The 20,485-nt window shown below is 40.3% G+C and overlaps 1 protein-coding gene across 1 annotated transcript in view; it reads left to right on the forward strand.

Moving 5' to 3' along the window:
* The first annotated feature begins 1,259 nt into the window (after positions 1-1,259).
* The window catches only part of cdc42ep4b (CDC42 effector protein (Rho GTPase binding) 4b), a 57,037-nt gene continuing 37,811 nt past the window's right edge, over positions 1,260-20,485 (forward strand). The window contains exon 1 of the mRNA XM_034194119.1: positions 1,260-1,408. The gene's annotated coding sequence lies outside the window, so the exon portion shown is untranslated. The remainder of the gene's footprint in view (positions 1,409-20,485) is intronic.

Below are 20,485 nucleotides of genomic sequence, written 5' to 3' on the forward strand. Positions count from 1 at the left end.
TTATCATTGCAGGATAGGGCCAATTTCAACATTTTTGCATCTAACGTCATGAAGACGGGTCACAAAGGCTGAACAAAAATTAAGTTACAACACAACAATAATTTAGCATTTGTTTCTCTTCACTGAATAAACTTGTTATTAGAAAAAAAAAACGTGTAGTTCATGCAGTTTCTCTTTATGAATACATTTGCTGAAGATCTAAGGGATTAACCCTCTGGAGCCAATGACGTCTGTCTTTCAAAGCTGATCCATTATTTTGGGGTGCCAAATTTGAACTTTATGCTTCCATTCAGAGCTGACATATTGCTTTCTGAATATGCAAATACAGGTTCAAAATTGGTTTGCGACATGTTACCCTACTTCGCAATTTTTTTTTCACCATGAAGGCATTTGAGCTAGATAAAAAAAAAAAAAAAAATTGACATAAAGTTGGTATATCAATATGCTCTCCACAAAACAAAACAAACAAACAAACAAAAAAAAAAACAAAGAAAGAAGTGGCTGAGCACTTGCCCACATGGTCAAATCATTCTACAGTCATGTTCGATTTTCAAGAGTCAATAATTCAAAAATCCTTCAAGTTATGACCACAATGTTTTACACACACATATATAACTAGTACCCCAGATGTGTGTATTTAACAATATGAAAATTATCCATTGAATCCCTTCTTTAGTACAGCTCTTTGAAATTCTGCAATTTTTTTTTTGCGAGACTGGACAAACTGCCATTTTGTGATGCTACAGAATGAAAAATTAGCTCTGTATCCCATTTTTGAAATTTACTACTGTATTTGGGGTGCCCAAATAGGGTGTATTCCAAATTTGAGCTTTATTTGCATTTTTAGTTGAGATAATGCCTTTTAAAAATGAACAAAAGCTCAAAATGTGTTCGCGAGTGAAAAATAGGATTGTGGATACCCTGATTAAAACATTATATCTAAAAACTACTTGTAATTAAGCATAAATATTTTGCATGTCTTCCTCAGACATATGTAGGTACTTCCAAAAAAAAAAAAAAAAAAAAAATTCTTGAGATTCCGAGTCGATGACCTGGGAGGCACCTGATCATTTCACACGGAATGACCCTTTGCTTGTTTGTAATTGGAAAGCTGGAATTTCCGGGTTCCATCGAATGCAGCATAAGGTGGTGTTTGCTGGCGAGAAATGGGTGTCTGCTCCTTTAAACCACAGGGGGAAGAGTAGGTGGAGGAGGAGGTGTTCTAAGGCGGAGTGGGAGGAGCAGGAGGGCTTTGTAAGCCACACAGAATGGAAAGTCCACAGACCGAGGAGCTCCATCAGTGGGAATGTGTTGTTGAGAGAAATCAACTCCGCTTTCATGATTTTCCTCTTTATGGAAAGTTAGCTGGAACACGTCCGGAAGCCTTCCCGTCTATTACGTCACAAAGGTAACTTGAAAAAACAACAAACGAACAAGAAAAACAAAACAATAACCACTAACATCTTTTTGGTGGATTACTTTGAGTATTAAAACTTTTCGTCATTATGTAATTTTTTTTAGAGTTTGTTTAATGTAATTAATAAGTTGTGAGGCAGAAATCTGCATCTCATTTGAAAGTCAAATGTGTGTCTGTCCCATATGTGCACACGACAATGACCTCATCCCAAACAAAGAGGCAACAGTGAAGCCCCACATATCCTTTAGGTGAAAAGCTGCTTTCGAACATAACCTGAAAAGTTTGGTTCTATGTTGTAAAGTATTGCTTTAAAGATCTGAAATATTTGAAAGAGGTCTGGGTGCTGTAAAGGACACGAGTACAAAAAGCTTGAATTGAACTTCAATCTAGTTTTCCCCAAGTTGTCAAAAGTTTGGACACAAACTGCTCCTATCTCAGGTTTTGTACTTCCTTAAATGACCTAAAATTGTTTCTCGATAAAGATAATTAATGAGATCTTATTTTGAGTACTGAAATGTTCATCAAAGCAATTATTGCAACAAATTGTGCTTTTGAGTCCAAGAGGTTATAGTTGTGTTTTCTATACGCGCGTGTGTGTGTGTGTGTGTGTGTATGCGTATGCATATGCATATGCCCATGCCCTTGGTTGGCTACACCCTTCCATACGGTTGGGCAGGTGGTACTAGGGACTTTGGAGTTTTGTGCGTCTGGTCCGTACAAGACTTCCGGCAGCAACTGATTGTCTAGTTTCCTCGTAGGGGTCATAATACATAGTAATCATGGTTCGTAAGTACTGTGGTTTTAAGGTCACAGTTCAGTTACCATAGGTGTGTGTAGAGCCTACACACCTATTAGATTAGATTAGATAGAACTTTATTGATCCCTATGAAGACTCACTCCCTCAGGGAAATTGAGGACTGTTTTGGCTTTGGCCCAGTCAGAACTGTTCGTAGGATGCTGGGTTTGCACTGTACTCACTTTCTTCATGTACTAGTGACGCACTCGGATGATGCTGCTTCCGATCAGCGAACAAGTTTGACTTGCACCACGCTACATGCCTAACCTTATTTCAATTGTACCGGCACATAGCTTTCATCCACCCCACTTGTCTTTGTCCATCATCATAATTATTCAATGAGGAACCATAATGCTCACAAACAGCAGACCTTAATGATAGTTGAGGATCTAGTTTGTCACAGTTCTCTGTGGCTAAACTAACAACATCCAGTCCTTTGATAAAGTTGATTGGGGAGACATGTGCAGTTAAAAAGTGAGATCTGCACACATAAAATGTTCTGCATGTGGCATGGTACACTTGCGTGCCAAACAGGAAGGCCTTTTCCAATTTTTTCTTGCTGTTACATTCCCCATTTCCGTGCTATTTTAACAAATTTGATGTCCAAGTGGTCCATGCGCTTGGTTTCAATGCGGAAGGTTCTTGGTTCAAACCTCACCCCAGCCACATTCCTCCATGTTAATGTGGAGCTGTGTCAGGAAGGGTATCCGATGTAAAAGTTGTGCCAAATCAACTTGCAGATCCACCTTGAATCTGTTGTGGTGACCCTGAGTGAAAACAAGGGAGCAGCTGAAGGGTCTTACTAAAGTTACATACCCTTCACAGTTGGTTGTGAAGTATCCTGGGATTAATATTAAGTATATCTGAATTGTCTTTGTTTCACTAGTCCCGATTTTTGTTGAGCTGTGATCAGAACTCTCCTGAGTGCTCCTCTAGTTTTGGAATAAGACTTTGCTATTTCTTAAAATTCTGAAAAATAAAGGAATGTCAAGTGTGTCCACATATCCTGACCTGTGCTGTAATTATTGAAAGATGACCAACCCGATTAGATGTGGACAAACAAGGATATATTTTCCCAAACTCCTGTTTATAGGTTTTCTAAAATATTCAAGAATTGGCCTTTGAAAATTTCAAAATTCTGCTTCTTAACAAGATACCCATAAGTACACAAAGCAGTGGTATAAAAGTCAAAATACTGTTTGTTCCTAATAGGTATTTTGGGGAAAAACTAAACCCTAGCTCTAAACCACGTACAATAAAGTAAATTCATTGTTCGTTGGCAGCTGAGAGATCATGTTTCAACCCTCTTTCATATTTGTGAGTGCAAAAAATTAGTGTTTATCCCAGTTTGCATACTGCGTGGAACATAGGCAGGACAAAATCACAATATACGGCGGGAAACAAATTAGAAGTTATTTATATAAATGGGTTTAAGTTTTGGAATGGATACTGGAGTGTTTACTTCCTGGGCTTGGGAAAGCCAAATTAGATGCCCTATAAAAAGCAGTCAGTAAATATAGAGGCAAATGAATCTGTCCCTGCCCTTCAGTTTGTTAACACCATAACTCAAAAACAATAAATCCTATTATGTTTTAAGTTTCCAAATAAAAAAGCATACAATGACATTAAGCTGATTTAAATTGTGGTTGAATTGATGCACAAGTTCAATACAAATAAACAACTTTGTGTTGCTTATGTAATACTCCTATGCAGTTTTCCTGCCTAGTGCTGGATGGTTGTGGATGATGGAAATTAGGAGCAGGTGTAGTTGTCAATTATTTATATATATTGCTCAGAAATGTACTACTTGAGACAAATAAACCATTATTTTCACATTGTTCTAAAAACTCAACATGGTCATACCACCACCAAACACTGCAGTATAAGGGTTTTGTATTAATTTAGGCATGAAAGACAAAGAAGGTGAGGGAGTCTAGCAAGGGGTACAGTCAGTGGGGTCAGTGAGAGAAAGAGAGTGAGTTTCGACACAATCTACTAAATCAGGCAAATAACTGTTAACTGTTTAACAGTGGTTATGTGCTGAAACTCAAAAAGCACAGTCTGAACTGTACACAGTGTGGAAGCTGAAAGGAACTTGTTTGTCAGTTACTTTCCTTTCCAAAGCCTCGATCTGTTGGCAGTCAAGGCCATCGCTGGTTGTGATTAACTGACCTTTGAAACCACATATCACTAATCACTAAGAAAGTGCTTAGTCAGCTTACCAACTATTTCCTATGCTGCCAGACTGCAGTGTCTGAAATACGTGTCCCAAAAAACTATTTTGAGCTGAGACATTCTTCTGTATACGGTTTAATCAGAGCGGGACAGATGGAACTTGGAAGCATCGGATGTTACATAACACATTCCTAATACTCTGTAGTCAGTAATGCCTTTGGGACTGCACCTCAGTCTGTCTCACTTCTCTCTGTCTTCATCCCTCCATCTCAAATAGCCCTCCTGCCCGCTTTGTTTACGACTTGTTCCTGCTGGTGTTTACACTCGCTCCTCGTGGTCATCACGCCTGTTGAACTGGATAATTTACTCCTGAATTGCTGTGGCGGTTGTATACCTGCCCAGCATCTTTCATCGTGCTCTAAACATGCGTTTGACTTTAACAACACTGACTATAAAGTCTACAGGCCCTTTTTATTCCATTTTGTTTTATTATTCGTCAATCACAATAAGTAATAAAGGCCTTCCTCTTGTAAAACCGTTGCAAGTGTTGGTTGACGTATTGACTAATGGCTTTGGCTTCGGCAGACTTTTGCCCTTTGACACCAGCATTGCTTGCAAAGAAACATCCCGACTGGTCAAAGGTCGATCGGTATTTGTTGTTTTAATGCAAAAATCATTTATCTACACAGTCCTGGTGTTTGTGGTATGATAAGAAGCAATGAGGTAATGTGTGTCTTGAAGGCGGCAACAGATATGAGTCTAAGGCTGAATCTCAATTCTACCCCTCAGCCCTTCCCCTTCCCCCTTCCCCTCCGTTTTGTGTGGGCACGAGAGACAGAGGGGTGCCTCAATTCTCTTTTTGGAGTGAGGCGGAGGGGTAGGTAGAGGGCTACAACCCCCTCTGTTTGGAGGGAATCTGGATGCACACTCCGTTTGGAGGGTTAGGAGGAGCTTACTGCTGTCTCCACAGAAACAAACATGGTGCCGAAAGAGCCGCACAAATGAAGCGGCTTTCATTACAAATTACACTGTTTAGAAAGTTAGAACTTGCCAAAAATCTTTACAGGCAGTTGCCTATGACAGCAACATGTATGCTGCTGGATGCATGGCCATATTGTTGTCCTGAAGAATATCATAACGTTGCTCGTGCACTGAGGCGTTATAATGCATGTACATGCGAACACTACGATAAAACACTTTTATATCTCACAATGGAGAAAATCATCATCTGTAACTTGTGTGTATTTTGTAAACAAATAGGGAGCCCTGAGCACACTTGTCTCCTAATAAGCTTTCAGGCAGAAAATGAGAAGTTTCATCAGTGGGAGCAAGTTGGAAAATATATACACGCACGTGTACATGTGTAACACATAACCTGACATCCTAATAGACTGATATTATTTGTCAAGGAAATTTCTAAAGGAAATAGGGCTGGATGCAAAACAATGGAAGAATTTGAAAAAGAAATATAAGGTTAACAGAACTAGATGCACCTCATAACATACATACAGGTGCTGATCATATAATTAGAATATCATGAAAAAGTTGATTTATTTCAGTAATTCCATTCAAAAAGTGAAACTTGTATACATTCATTGCACACAGACTGATATATTTCACGTGTTTATTTATTTTAATTACTAATTAATTAATGAATTACTAATTAATCAATTAATGATTAATCAAACAATATTAATTATTGCTATTATTGATTAATTATTATTAGTATTATTACCATTAATTCATTATTAATACTATTAATTATTATTATTATAAATTACAAATTAATTACATTAATTAACATGATATGATTGCGATGCATCAAAGAAACCTGCGACTCTCTTTTCTTTGCATTTACACAGAAAGGTGAGAAAATAAAAAGAGCAAACAGGCTACTGCAAAAAGTTGCATTTCGGTTGCCATGTTAACAAACAGTGAAGACGGCAGTTTGACACGGGCAGTTTTTTTTTTTCTCCTAAAGGCGGAGGGGTGTCTCAGTTCATAGGGCTAGAGGCATACGCCTTACCCCTTGTTTTAAAGGGGTAGGCGTAGGGGTAGGGCCAAGGGGAAGGGGAAGGGGTACAAAAGAGAATTGAGATTGGGGGAAAGAGAGAAAAGAACATGCAAATGCGCTGTAGTTCTTTGAAGATAATCTGCAGAAGGAATCTGTGTCCTCAGAAAACATCCTACAAAGAATGTTGTGTGTTTGATCACCATTTAATGAAAATGTTCACTCAGCTGCTGAAAAAAGTCCGGAATGCTCTTCTCGGAACAACTAGTCTTCAAGCCACACCCAGTGGCTCTATCATTGGCTTGTTTTAATTTAAGATGGGTTGTGAATGGCCTGTGTAATTTGTAGCTTATCTGTTGTCGTGGGAAATGCAGATTTCAGGCAAAGTGCCAAGTTAAGGAGACTAATTAATATGAATAGTTTGGTTTGGCCTTGATTATGAATTATGATTTTAAATCGGGATTAATTTTACAAGAAGTAGTAAATTTAATCAGCAGGCTAGTGCATTTATTAATTTAGATAAGGCCAGTAGTGAGTACAGCAAACCAAAGTTAGCTAACAAAAAGTTAACTCTGGTGATGCTAAACAAATTAAAATTGCGCTGAAGCTACTGCTAACTACTGTTATTTGAATTTAGCTCTGGCTTGGCTCAAAAACCTGGAAAAAAAAACAGGCCTAAAGAGTTGAAATTTTAGTATGTTGAATCATAAACATGGAAGTTCTCCAAAATGGTTGAGCACACCAAGATCATGTGATGATCATGTGTGGCTTTTCAATGTTAAAATCAAATATCCGCTAAATCCGCAATACAGATCAGATGCTGATCAGGCAGTATGTTCATTGAGAGTGCCAGTTTCACCTCATTGTCACAAACATGAGTGATTGAGGCACTTTTGATTGAGAAATAATGCATAATGTTCATCAAATGGCTTTTCAATATTAAATTCAAATGTCCACAAAATCCACAATCCAGTTCTGATCCAGATCAAACTTTGTCAGACGATAGCAAGTGTCAGTCTGCACCTCACTTTCAAATATGAGAGTGATTGGGGAATGTTTGATTAAGATATAATGTCAAATATGCATTAAATGGGTTTTCAATATTAAATTTAAATGGCCACAAAATCTGTAATGTAGATCAGATCCAGATCAAACTTTGTCAGTCATAAAGGGTACCATCCTACATAATATAAATATGACAGAAATTGGATCTTTTTTGACAGAGTTATAATTTTTTGAAAATCCATTCAAGATGACAAAGATGGATCAAAAAATGGCTATGATTCTTTAAAACGTGCCCCAATTAAATGGGAAGGAACGGTGCTCTGTAGAGCAGCCTTGTTAGACCATTTACTTCAGTGCATAAAAAAGAGAATGAAAACAATGTGTGGCATGTATATTTTTATTGGGCTGCCACCAACGGCTAGTTCTCTGTTGATTTAATCTATCGAACAACTTCTACAGATTTGTCAATTAATCGAAATCATGATTGAACACACACATTGAATGCAACTTTGAAAATAGTAGAACCTAACTGGTTATGGATTCCAATATGGAGTCCAATACAATACTAATGTTAGGGAGTAAATAAATAAATAAATAAATAAATAAATAAATACTGTATATTTGCTGACATAAAAATTATGGCAATGTTTCTTAACATTTCATCAAACTCTTATGGCAAATAAATGTAACTTAGGCTTGATGTTTTTACAGTTTAAACTTGAACTTTATGATAAATATAATCAGCAACCAACCAAGTGTACATCACACTGCCTTCACTCGGACTGGCAGTTGCCATGCCACATCACTCAGGATTTGCATAAAATTAAATTCTCATCTATTTTGGCCTTGCATACCTGTCAGCATAGACGCCACTTACCTCCTGTCACTGTAAGACACCCGCTCTGTTTGAAAATGAATGACAACTGGTCACTTTGCCCCTGTCTTTTGTAAATGAAGTAACCAAGGGTGATGGGATCCCAGCCATGCTTGACATTATTGTAAATATTATCAACCAACCGATATATCACTTATCACAATATAGCACTTGAGAAAACAGATTTGATCATAAACATTTCATTAAACTCTTATTCAATGGAAGACAGGTTGATGACGTCATCTAATAATGAGTGTATTTAGCAGCAGTGGTTATTCGGACAGTCACTGTGTGAGTTTGCTTGATTTATGTGCATAGTCACTTGGTTGTAGGCACATCGTGCTTTATTCCACAAATGCATGTTCCAAAGACGCATTACATTTTATATATTACGTCTAGCCTTGTTGATTTTTGCATCAGGATGGCTTCAGCGTGAACACCATGATTGGAATCTTTTTGAAATAATGATACTGTTGATGTGATATTTTCTCAAGAAAATATTATTTTAGGATGACTTAATGTTGTGTAAGTAGTGTAAGTGCATGGCACTTAGGGCTTAATCAGCATTTTAGTAAGATGGTGCACTCCGAGAGTAACAGGGCACAATGCCCCCTTAACCGATTTATAAATAACCCTGACTCTTGAGTGTCTCGAAAATAAACCACATTTCATTTTGAAATAACTTTGAGAATTTTTTTCTCTTTTTCAAACACGACTTTTCAGTACAAAATTCTGATGCAAACATTGTACATGGAAACTGCTCTGACAGTCTTCAGTAGTTATGAAAAACTGACACAAAGCTCAAAATTCGGCTATACAGTCCAACCAGATAACTGGGATCCAAACGGACCTCATAAGAAAAATTAATCTGGAAACTACAGTATTTAATCAAATATGGTCAAAATAAGTGAATTTGAAGACATTTGTACAGGTGACAATTACCCCGTTCTCCCATTGGAGCATCCAGGGCACTCCAGAGGCTGGGTCGATGCCCAAGCATGGCCAATATCATGTACATCGGAATGCCAGTTTCAGTAAAATATCCAATTTCATCACAAATAAAAATATAAAAATAACTCATCTGCTTGTGTCCATTTTTTTTGTCCTTTTCTCATTCATTAAATGTATTTTATGTAATTTAATATCAGGTGGGCAAAATGGGGTGGGCTCATGCTTTGCCCAGGGCCCTCTGAAGGGCAAATTTGGTACATAAAAATTCAGCTGAATAAGTGTAACTGTTCAAAAAATATACCTTGTGGTATATATAATATAATATAATATAAATATACCTTGGACTGCAGTTGTACTGATTAGGGTTAAAATTGTTGATGTCAATGCACTTTTAACATTGGCGTAGTCATTTATGTCGACTAATCGTGGCAGCATTATATTGTTATTGTGTACAGAGATGTGTTTTTCTTGTAGAAGTATCTCCATCAGTCATACGGTGATGTCAATCACAGCGGGGTGAGGAATCAGAAAGTAATGAGCAAAACAAAACACAAACTTTTACTGGGAGTGCCCTGTAAAATGAACACCTAAGGAACATGAATCACAGTTCCATGTGCTGACTGATGTCCTGTTTTCAAAGTGTGCTTTTGTTTAGGCCGAGGTCAGAGTCCTGATCCGTGTCATGCCGGCAGTTGGTGCATTGGTGTGCGAGTGCACTTTGTACTGTTCCAGGTGTCTATTTATCGATTTCTTTTTCTGCCTTTTCAGTGACAATAGCGTATATTCACGCCGGTGCATTGTGCTGGTCTCTCCAGAGCTGCCAGGCAGATATGTCTCCACCAAAGGTCCATTGTGTGAGCTGCCGAGTCAGAAGGGAAGGGAGCAAATGTGGATGCGTCACATTTGATTGTGCTATTTCAGTTTGCTGCTGCGCAGTGAGAAAGCTGGATACCTGCCCAGTTCTGACTGCGCTGAGGTCATGGTTTTTTCCTGGAAGGAGGGGGTAGGGGTGGTAGACAGAGTTTGACTCATTTGCACTGTTTCTCATGAAAACTCTAACTCCTGGCGATTTCTTGTGCAGTTACTTGAGGTGGGTGGGCAGTTTATTTACTCGTGAATGTGTGGTTTCCACATTTTGTGAATTAGTTTTGTTTTAATATAACGAAATAAATACAAATTAGTAAACCGAAGTCAGATGTGATACAAGTATATTGTGTATTCTTGTTTCCCGTGACTCAGGAAATGCCTGTTTAAATTCTTTGTGGGTCCTGTAATCCCCCCAATTTTATCCCAGGCTTCACAGGAGACCACAAGGGAGTGATGGGAGAATGCCTTGACATTTGGGCCTCTGTAAGGCCCTGTAGTACGACTTGGCCTGCATGGAAATGTCATACTGTTAAGAAATCAAGCTATTTGCTCATGTTCTGAGTTATTGCTACCATGTTTTGGAGGGTGAGCCATAACATGCACAGCTTTTTTGCTGTTAAAAAATAAATCCTTCATATCAGTCAACATGAGGCCCTGTTCAGACTGGGGTTTGCAATCCAGCTCAAGCCAGATTCAATCCTGATTGCTTTCTAGTTGGATTGCATTCAGACCTATCTTTCAAATTTGGCTCATCTTGCACACACGTCCAGACTCAATCCAGCTCAAGCCATGTTTGCATGTCTGCATGGGATGTTTTGGCTTGCCAGAGCAACAAGGACAACCTGGCTGTGTTTTATCTTTGCAGAGGAGGAATAGCAGACTACTTGATAGATTATTTAAGTGCAGCGAGTTGCCTGGCTTTAGTGCAGGGAGGCCAAGTGGTTATTGCACTTGGTTTCAGTGTGGAGAGTTCCCGGTTCAAACCCCATCCCTGCCACATTTCTCCATGTAATGTGGAGTTGCGTCAGGAAGGGCATCCGGTGAAAAACTTGTGCCAATTCAACATGCAGATCCACATGGGATTTACTGTGGTCACTCAATGCTGTGTGTGCCGCTGAAGCGACTTACGAGAGAGCTGTATGGCTTTAAGCAGGTAAATGTGATATTTCAGAATGGAATTGATTTATACTCAACGCACCTCTCAGAGGTGGGATAGAAAATAATCCTTAAAGTGGATATGACACTTAAAGACAACATAGTCTTATTACATGTAACAAAGCTTATATAATTCGGTCAACCTAAGCATTTTGGGAAAATGGATGTGGTTCTCCCATTATATACAACATTTGAACATCCCGCCACTGAAAAATGTGCACGCCCCGTGACCAGCTTCCCACTAAGCACCAAACCTGAAATACGTCGCTGCCTATGGACCATATCAGCTCACGCGCTTGGCGGCCGTTGTTTACACCTTTTTTAGCAGCAGAAACTTTGATTAAACACAGCTCTCGGGGACTTGTTTGTCGATATGCCTGACCAGTGTGTCGCAGCATATTGCACAAACACAAGGGCGAAAGGTTTTAGCCTTTTGAAGTCCAGGCAGATTGATCGAAAGCCGCGGTGTTGTGTGATGAACGAAATGTCAGGTTGCCGCTCCCTCCGCTCACACACCCGCATTTGCTCCCGACAGCAGACACTTTCCTCTACCGTCTCCATGTTCTCACCGCTCACAGGAACACCTAAAATGTCAACCCCAAATAATATGTTCACAATAATCTTGAAATGGTCAAGGAACTTGTAAAAATATCAGTGCAATACGGACTAAACACGGTGGCGGCATGTTCACTGTTGTTTTCGGCGATCTTTTTCGAAACGTTCGCCGTTTATTTCCTATTATTTTGTGAAAATAACATAACTAAACATGGATGAATGCAATGCCAGGCACTTGAAAATGGCAAAAACCCAAAGGTAATGACGGTGGTCCATAAGTAGTAGCTATACTATCGCGGCTGCGGAAAAATAACAACAGACGCTAGAATCGAAAATGCTATAATTAGAGTCTTATAAACAGCAGCAACAAAAATCAAAGCCTCCCTTACCATTCTGTATTCTGCAGCCTTTCAAAATCCATCGGAATTGGCACATCTCTTTGCCTCTGCTTCGGCTCCGCCATAAGCACCGTCGGCATTGTTTTCACTGCCAGAATGCTCCTGGTTTGAATGTTTGTCCGAAATATACAGCTCGAATCTCAGGATCCGAGTCAGTTTCGATTTCCTCACAGAAATAATCCACACTTGAAGAGGAGTCAGAAAGGTTCTTGATCTCGTCACTGTCCATGCTGAGGTCTGTCTGTTCCTGTTATTAATCTAACAGACAAAGACGGGACTCTACACGCTGTGACCAGCACCACATGACCGCTGATGTAACACTGCCAGCGTGCTTTCCAAGAAACACACTTTTGAGAAGCTGTACAAACTTTATTGCTCAGTGATAATGATTAAACCCACTTTCCACTTACTACACTGTATGTATATCTTTGACATTTATATCAGTTTTACCTAATTTTTTAGGTGTCATATCCACTTTAAATCCGATTCAGTTCAGATTCAGAAAAAAACCTATCCGGATTCCAAATTCCAGTTGGAACAAGGTCTTAGCAACTCTCAATTGCTCTGTAATAAACATAATCTTTTCAGCCCATCTCAGTGACCCAGATAACCAAAGAAACTTCTTCACATATTTTGTCCAAAGATATTCACTTAGTTGTTTTGTCATGAAGAAAGTTTTCCAGAAATTGCCAGAGTTTCAGATGTGGAGCTTACCGCGATTTATGTCTGATTGTTTGAATAAGTGTCCTACTTTTGTATGTTGCATAAGTGATTGCACAGCTTCATCATAGAGCAGAACAGACCTTTGATTTGCTGAGACACCCCCATTATATTTATTTAACAGTGAATATAGTTTTGCCTATTTAACTCTTTTGCTTCTTTCACAAGTGTTTTTTTTCTTATTGTTTATATACCAATAACACCAGATCAAATTCTTTGTATGTGCTAACTTACTTGCCAATAAATTCTGAGAAAAAGGTGAAATTTCAGCTGTAGTTTGCTAAAAGTCCTTGTGTGCATGTCTATAAAAGCAAAAGTTGAACTATGCGCGATTTCCACAAACACAGCCACAGAAGCGTACAGTAGAAATTCTTCAAACTGTCTTGTTGGCTTCCCTCACTTGAATCATTTTTGCATAGTCACAATTTTTGAGAGCACCCTACTCCAGGCAGATTTATGCTACTTTCTTCATGAGTGTTGTAAACACAGCCCAAGACATATTGAGTGACTTGGAAATGTTCTTGTATCCATCCCCCCAATGATTTAGTATGAACAACAACTCTTATATTGAGTATGTGTATCTTGTAGAATTAGTTATGGCAGAGCCGATAGCTTAGTGAGTTAGGCGTTGCCACCGCATTGCACAGAAATGTGTGTGCTTTGTTTACCCTCAATGGAACATGACTATTGTGGAGTTGAACCAGTTTTACAGGAATGATTCTCCTGTGTGGCGTAACCACACTCCACACTGAAGTCATTTCATTCCCTGATTAAGAGTAAAAACAGCAGTTTGGGCTGATGTGTCAACACGTGTTTGGCTCAAAGCATCATGTTGAGAACGCACTCCAGACTTACTGTTAATTATGGCATGTTTTATTTGCTCCATCAGCACCTGTCACTACTTATGTCCTCAAAGCTATTGTGTTAAGCTGGGCAACAGGTTAGGTTAATTGTCACGTGTGAGGTAAGACGTTCCAGCTCAGTGGGTTGGTCCTGCATTGCAAAAGTCAGAGTGTATGCTCTTTGTTTTCTGTTGGACATATCATTCGGTTGTGTCACAGCATCGTTGTCATTTTTGACACATTAGTATCAGTGGGACTTGCGTAGTTGTTTCTGTTCATATCTATTTTTATTATTGTGCAACATTTGTGCTGGAAGCTTTAAATATCACTGAGTCACAGAAATACCAGTAAATTGAAATGGGCTTGAATAAATTAGTGAACGGCAATACAGTAAAAGTGATCGTAGAATAATTGTAAAGATGAAAAGAAATCCTTTTTTGGGCAGAAGCAGGGGGAGGGGTGTCAGGCTTTTCAACATATGGGCTCCTTCCATGGCTGTAATTCAATAGGCAAATTTTCTTTGGCTTCAATCATTAGTCCTCCCAAGACGTAGAGACACTAAGCTGATGCTCAGTGTCTTGGACTCCTTTTGGTCGGAGCGCCAGGACACTTACCCAGCCAATGCCTGTACCCATTTATATTTGGGTAGACTTTGACAATTCATGTGAAGTGTGTTGTTCCAGACCGCCTGTGTGTCCTTCAACACGTCCCACGTACCAAGTAGTAACTTGGAATGGACTGGCATCCCATCCAGGAGTCATGTATTCTCATCCGCTTCATGCGATCTGTCCCTTACAAAATTATACAGCACCTCTCTAGAAGCATGAGCTACAATATAATACAGGAGTGATATGTTTTATTATGGTGTGAGTCTGTTCAATATGATGCATTCCATTCCAATTTTTGTTCTTTTTCCATGATGAATCACAGTAATCCAAAATTGCCATTGCGTTCCTTCACATACGTATTTCATTAAGAACCACGGACCCTGTTCAGGTTTTACCTACTGTGTTGAAGCCTTTGTTCACCACTGGGGGCAGCATTACATACAAGAAGAGAAAGTGCAGCATAGAATAAACCCAGAAGAATAAGACAGCTGTTGTTAATGTAGCTTTCCCATTCCGATGTGTTCAAATGGGTACGTTTGTCTGTTTTACCACCTACCAGTCTCAAAATATACAATGCCCTTTTAACTTTTTCTAGAAGAGTTTGAAGACACTGAAGTACCTGGGAAACAAGTGTAATTCAACCAATTTATCACATAATCTCAAACCATTGACTGCTTCATCATACAGTTATGTCAATTTAGGGATCCTTTTACTTCAATTGATTTTTCAATTTGTATATGTTAATTGCTACACCCCTAGTCTCCAGAGACAAGGAGGAACTTGAATTCTGGACCTCAGTTTGATCTCAGAAGACTCGCAGTGGATGCTGGTGTTGCATCTGGACATATGAAATGACACTGTGCCCCCTGTTGGCATAGAGCAGCATAATAGAACTTCAGCACTGTACTTTATGTTCATGAGTGTATTTGGTCTTTTTGCCTTTTTTCAAGTACAGTGGTTCCTGAAGCGAAACAGTCTGACATGAAAGTCACTGCTACTGTTTTTCTTGATGTGGTTTACTATTGAAAACCAACGTCCGAGTGTGCTCATTCCTCCATCAGCTTTGTTATCCTTTACAGAAAGTGCACAGCTAAGCATTAACAAAGTTTGAATGCCTTATTGCTTATTGCTGCACCGTTGGGGCTCGTTACAGCAGGACCTTACTGGCTCATTGGTTGGGTTGGATACATTCAAATACACACAGACTGGCGTTGTTGAACCAGCTGTTCTGGTGGTGGCTCCGGGGTGTTTGCAGTCTGGTGAGTTGTCATTGTTTTGTATGAGCACAGAAACAGGTGGAATCTATCAAGCGTAAAGAAAACACAAAGGAGTACCCAAGAATGGTCAGATCTCTGGCCACTACCAGAGGAACTATAGTGTTGGGAAAAAGTCACCTGGATTAACATTGGCTAATGTCTTCCAGGCCCGTCCTCAGTGTTGTGATTGGACTGTGTTGATGGGTTCCAGTACTGTGACAGATCGTATCTCAAGCCTTTGTGAAACAAATCATTCTTGAGTGTGACGTCCATATGAGTCACCTTTGACCCCAGTCTTGTTTTGTGCTTTGTTGATGCACTGATGTGTTTTCAGTCATGCTTGCATGTGGTTTTGGGTGTGCCTGAAGCGATCGGTTCCTGTCCTCCTCTGTACTAACAGTACGGCTTTGTTTTTTGTTCTTTCGCCTCTATTGTGTGACAGCGCCAAGTTGCTTCAGTCACGGAGAGTTTGTGTCCGCCTCCTGCAGTTCTGTAGTGTGCATGTGTGTGTTGCTGAGATGGATTGAAAGCTGAGCCTATGGACAGTAACAGATTGAGGGGGAGCTCTTGATGGACTTTCGACATCTGCGCACACAAGACATGTTATCATTGCTTTAACACTGACATCTGTATTTGTGTGACTAATGAAAGCTGAGTGTTTACAAGCCTTAATCCCTCAGTGTTTCTAGGAAAGCTGCATTATTAATTCAGTGCTAAATCTAAGTAGCATGCCAAATGTGAAAGTTGCCTTTATGAAAGAAACAAATGTTGCATTGATGAGTTTTCAGATTAAAGGAGAAGGTTTTCTTTTTTTCTAAGCCACGGCCAAATTTACACTAGGTATTGCTGACCAAACGGTCCTCCCTGAAAATTGGTCCACCCTGCGCATGCATCATTTCGGCATGTCGGCAGCAATTCACCGATTACCATGTTAAGCGTTATGCATTGGGCTTGAGACCAGAAGATCCTCTGTTCAAACCCCAGCCAAACCGGAAAATCACTAAGGGCCCTTGGGCAAGGTCCTTAATCCCCAAGTTTCTCCTGGTGTGTAGTGAGTACCTTCCATGGCACCACCCTGGCATCGGTATATGAATGTGTCTGTGTGAATGGGTGAATGTGAGGCATAATTGTAAAGTGCTTTAATTGTCTGATGCAGATGGAAAAGCACTATATAAATGCAGTCCATTTCCCATTTCCTATTTATCACCTTGTTTCTGCTTAAAAATGCACTCCAGTCATCATCTATCTCAGTGACAGATATCTGAAACTTCTGTGCAACGATCATGTCCACATAAATTCAGCATTATTTCATAATAAAAGATGGGAGAGTGATCAGAGTGCCACAGCAGCACAACAGAGTCTGAGTCTGACATGGAGAACACATCTGGAATAGTCTAAAAGGTAATTATTTGTAATTTTTATATTGTAATAGTATGGTAAAACAGTTGCATGTTTATTTCTTCTAATGAGTTTCTGAAAAAATTATGTTTATGATAGATTTAACATCTAGTCATAGTCATTCAGATGAGATGCACTGCAATGCGCTGATGTAATGACTCGCACTGACACTCAAGTGTTTTTGAATTGTTTGCACAATGTTCATGTGAAGTTCACATAATTGCTGCATGACAGAGATTTTGAACATTTAGAAATTTTCTTTACGCACTTGCACAAAGCCGCGCACAGTTTAGAACAGTTTACAATGAGTTTACTCTCTAACACAGCAGATTGCGCACCAGTGCGCGGATTGAATTTGTGCAAGTGTCAAGGCACCTTTAAATTAACACTGCAAGGAGTGCATATGATCCAATTCAAACTAATGATAAATCAACTCAATTTCAATTTATTTCATTTATATTGTGCCAAATCACAACAGTGTTGCCTCATGGCACTTCACAAAAGTAAGGGCCCCTTCACACATAATGCGAATATGTTCAACTCAGGGCAACTCCCGTCGGAACAGCTCGTATAAGAGCACCACGAAACATCATGCAAATGGGCAGGTGTGCACAATGCCGGTGCAACAGTCCGTGCACGCGGGAACACAGTGCTAGTAGCAGTGCGATGTGTAACCACATCACGCAGCTGCTGTGAAAATAAAAAAAATAAAAAATACACCAATGGGATTTGAACCGGTGCTTTCCAAAAGCTCTGGCTATCAGTCAGAAACTTTACCACTGCGCTACCATCACTTGCCTGTGAAAAATGCAGGAAACTGCCTGATATCAGGAAGGACATGGGCATATTAAAAAAAAATCACACAGCATATAAAAATATCGCAATATATTGAATACAAATATGATCCGTCTGTTCCTCTGTAGATGAACCATGATCACAGGTGTACAGTCATGAAATGACATGAATGAGAAGCAGTTCGCTCTATCTCATCATGTCCACATCTCCTGGCGCGTGTCCAGTCGGCCCACGTGCATGTCCTGCCCGACATGCGTGTCTTGTGTGCAGGTTCGCTGCAGCCCGTCGCCACAGCAATATATGTATTTATTCATGTCCACATGATGACAGCAAGCAGACACACGCGTGTCACAGTGGGCAGTTGTTAGTCCATGTCCGTCCAAACACAGTACGTGTTGTCCAGCTGGGATGTCCAGAACGACAGATCTCCATAGTCACTTCTGTCGGCGGCCACATCTCCTGTCAGTTTAGCACACACACACACCATTTCACTGTCAGAGTGATTCTCTGCTGACTATTGTCATGTTAATAGTGTAAATGGCCACACATTTTATAAGTACCATGCAAGCGATGTTAGATGTTCGTGCATGTCACCTGGAATTTGGCTGACACCTGCCATGAGAGGGATTGATGGGCTCGCACAGCGCACACTGTCTTTCAGCTGCTGGTATGCGCAAATAGTTGTAGCAACAGGTGTACGAAGCAGGTGCAATTTTCCATGTTTTGCATACGATTCCTGCTTCATGCGCACTTTATGCGCAAATCGACCAAATTTGCACAGTGTGTGAAGGGGCCCTAAGGTCTAACCATACCAACCCCTAGAGCAAGCACACATGTGACAGTGGTAAGGAACAACTCCGTCTGATTTGAGGAAGAAACCTCAAGCAGACCAGACTCAAAGGGGTGACCCTCTGATTGGACCATGCTACCAACACAATTGACAATACAAATATACAGAAATTTTTTTTTCAACTCTGTTGGAATGTTAATTTACACTGATTGACCTGATTTAACACCATTTTGAATGGGACCACATGCACTCACTGCAGTATGACACTGTACACGACATGACGAGTTAATGGAATAGTTTAGAATGTGGTTTACCTCCAATGCTTGAAAAGGTCAACACTACCAAGACCCTGGTGATTGAGGTTTGAAGAACATTTGCATTGGGGAAAATTATTCACCAAAATAGAACTGTGCAAAATGTTCCCACCAGATAGATGAACATTGACAGAATACTTTGCAACCTTTTAGATCTGCATAAATGCCATGGAAATGATATTAAGCTTGCTCTGAAATCTGGCATACAAATTGCTCGAGTGACCCGCTCCTACATCAGGGGCTCCTATTCTGCCTTTACGAAGAGAAGCTGCTTTGAGCTGGTTATATGTAGAAATCACTGTATGTTTAAGTGGGCATTTCTGAAGAGTTACTACAGGGAAAGATTAAACACTAACACAAGCACTCACAAAGTACCCACGGCCATACATAAATTAACACAAAAATCCACGATGGTGACACAAGCTTTGTGACACAAAGCTTGGTGACACAAGCTTTGTGACACAAGCTTCTTCACTTCACTTCACTGTCAGATGTTGTGAAACTATTGTAGATTTGAAGTGTGTGTGTGTGTGTGTGTGTGTGTGTGTGTGTGTGTGTGTGTGTGTGTGTGTGTGTGTGTGTGTGTGTGTGTGTGTGTGTGTGTGTGTGTGTGTGTGTGTGTGTGTGTGTGTGTGTGTGTGTGTGTGTGTGTGTTTTAACACCGCTTGGTTTATTAACTCATCTTGTCAATCAGGATCCAGTGGTTGAGGTTTTTATGATTCTGTGTGTACTGCCTGGGTGGGAGGCGGCTGATAAAAAGGCCATGAGCCATTCAGATGTTGCCACAGTGCACAAACGGTCACTTATCTTCCAGCCATACTGAACACACTCCTGCTATTATCACCAAACTATGAGTCGACTCTTGCAATAGGCCATATAGATGGTTGCGTAGGGTACCACCTGCTGGAGGGGCATTGCTGTAAGCCCTCAAAAAATAAAATAAAATAAAAATCACAGTTTGTTCGTTTTGCCAGGGACAAGTAAAGCAATGTGACTGGACAGTGCAGATCCTTTATAACCTTACCCAAATTAAGCCCCGTTTACACATAGACGGTAAGAGCTCCCGGAAGCATCCCGGAAGAGGTTTTGGCCGTCTTAAGGATCAAATGCCGTTGTTAACGGCGGCATTAGGGGGCGTGGCTTAGTTCCGGCTTTACCGGGAATCGTCGAAAAAATTATTCAACATGTTGAATAATTCTGGGAGTGCTCCCGGAGAATTCGCATGACGATGGAGACCACGCGAACAACAGCGTTTGATACTTTTTAATCGCCGTTTCATCCTGCCCCTTCCTGTAGTACCGCAGTTTACACCGCCGTAATTGGCGGCCGGCATTGTATCCCTAACCAACGGTGTGTAAAACGGCGATAGAGCCCACATCGGCGTCCTCAACGGCGTTTTAACCGGCGACAGAGGCAGACAAAAGGGCGGCGCTAGCGGACAGTACGCCATTCTAAACGCCACCTCCCGGTTAAAATGGCGTTCCAAACGGCTGATAGGCGGCGGTCAGTATAAAAACGCTAGCGCGCTGCATGCAGGCGTCTCACTCGCGGCCAGCTC

The sequence above is a fragment of the Thalassophryne amazonica genome, chromosome 18 (assembly GCF_902500255.1).
Source record: "Thalassophryne amazonica chromosome 18, fThaAma1.1, whole genome shotgun sequence".
Classification (NCBI taxonomy): Eukaryota; Metazoa; Chordata; class Actinopteri; order Batrachoidiformes; family Batrachoididae; genus Thalassophryne; species Thalassophryne amazonica.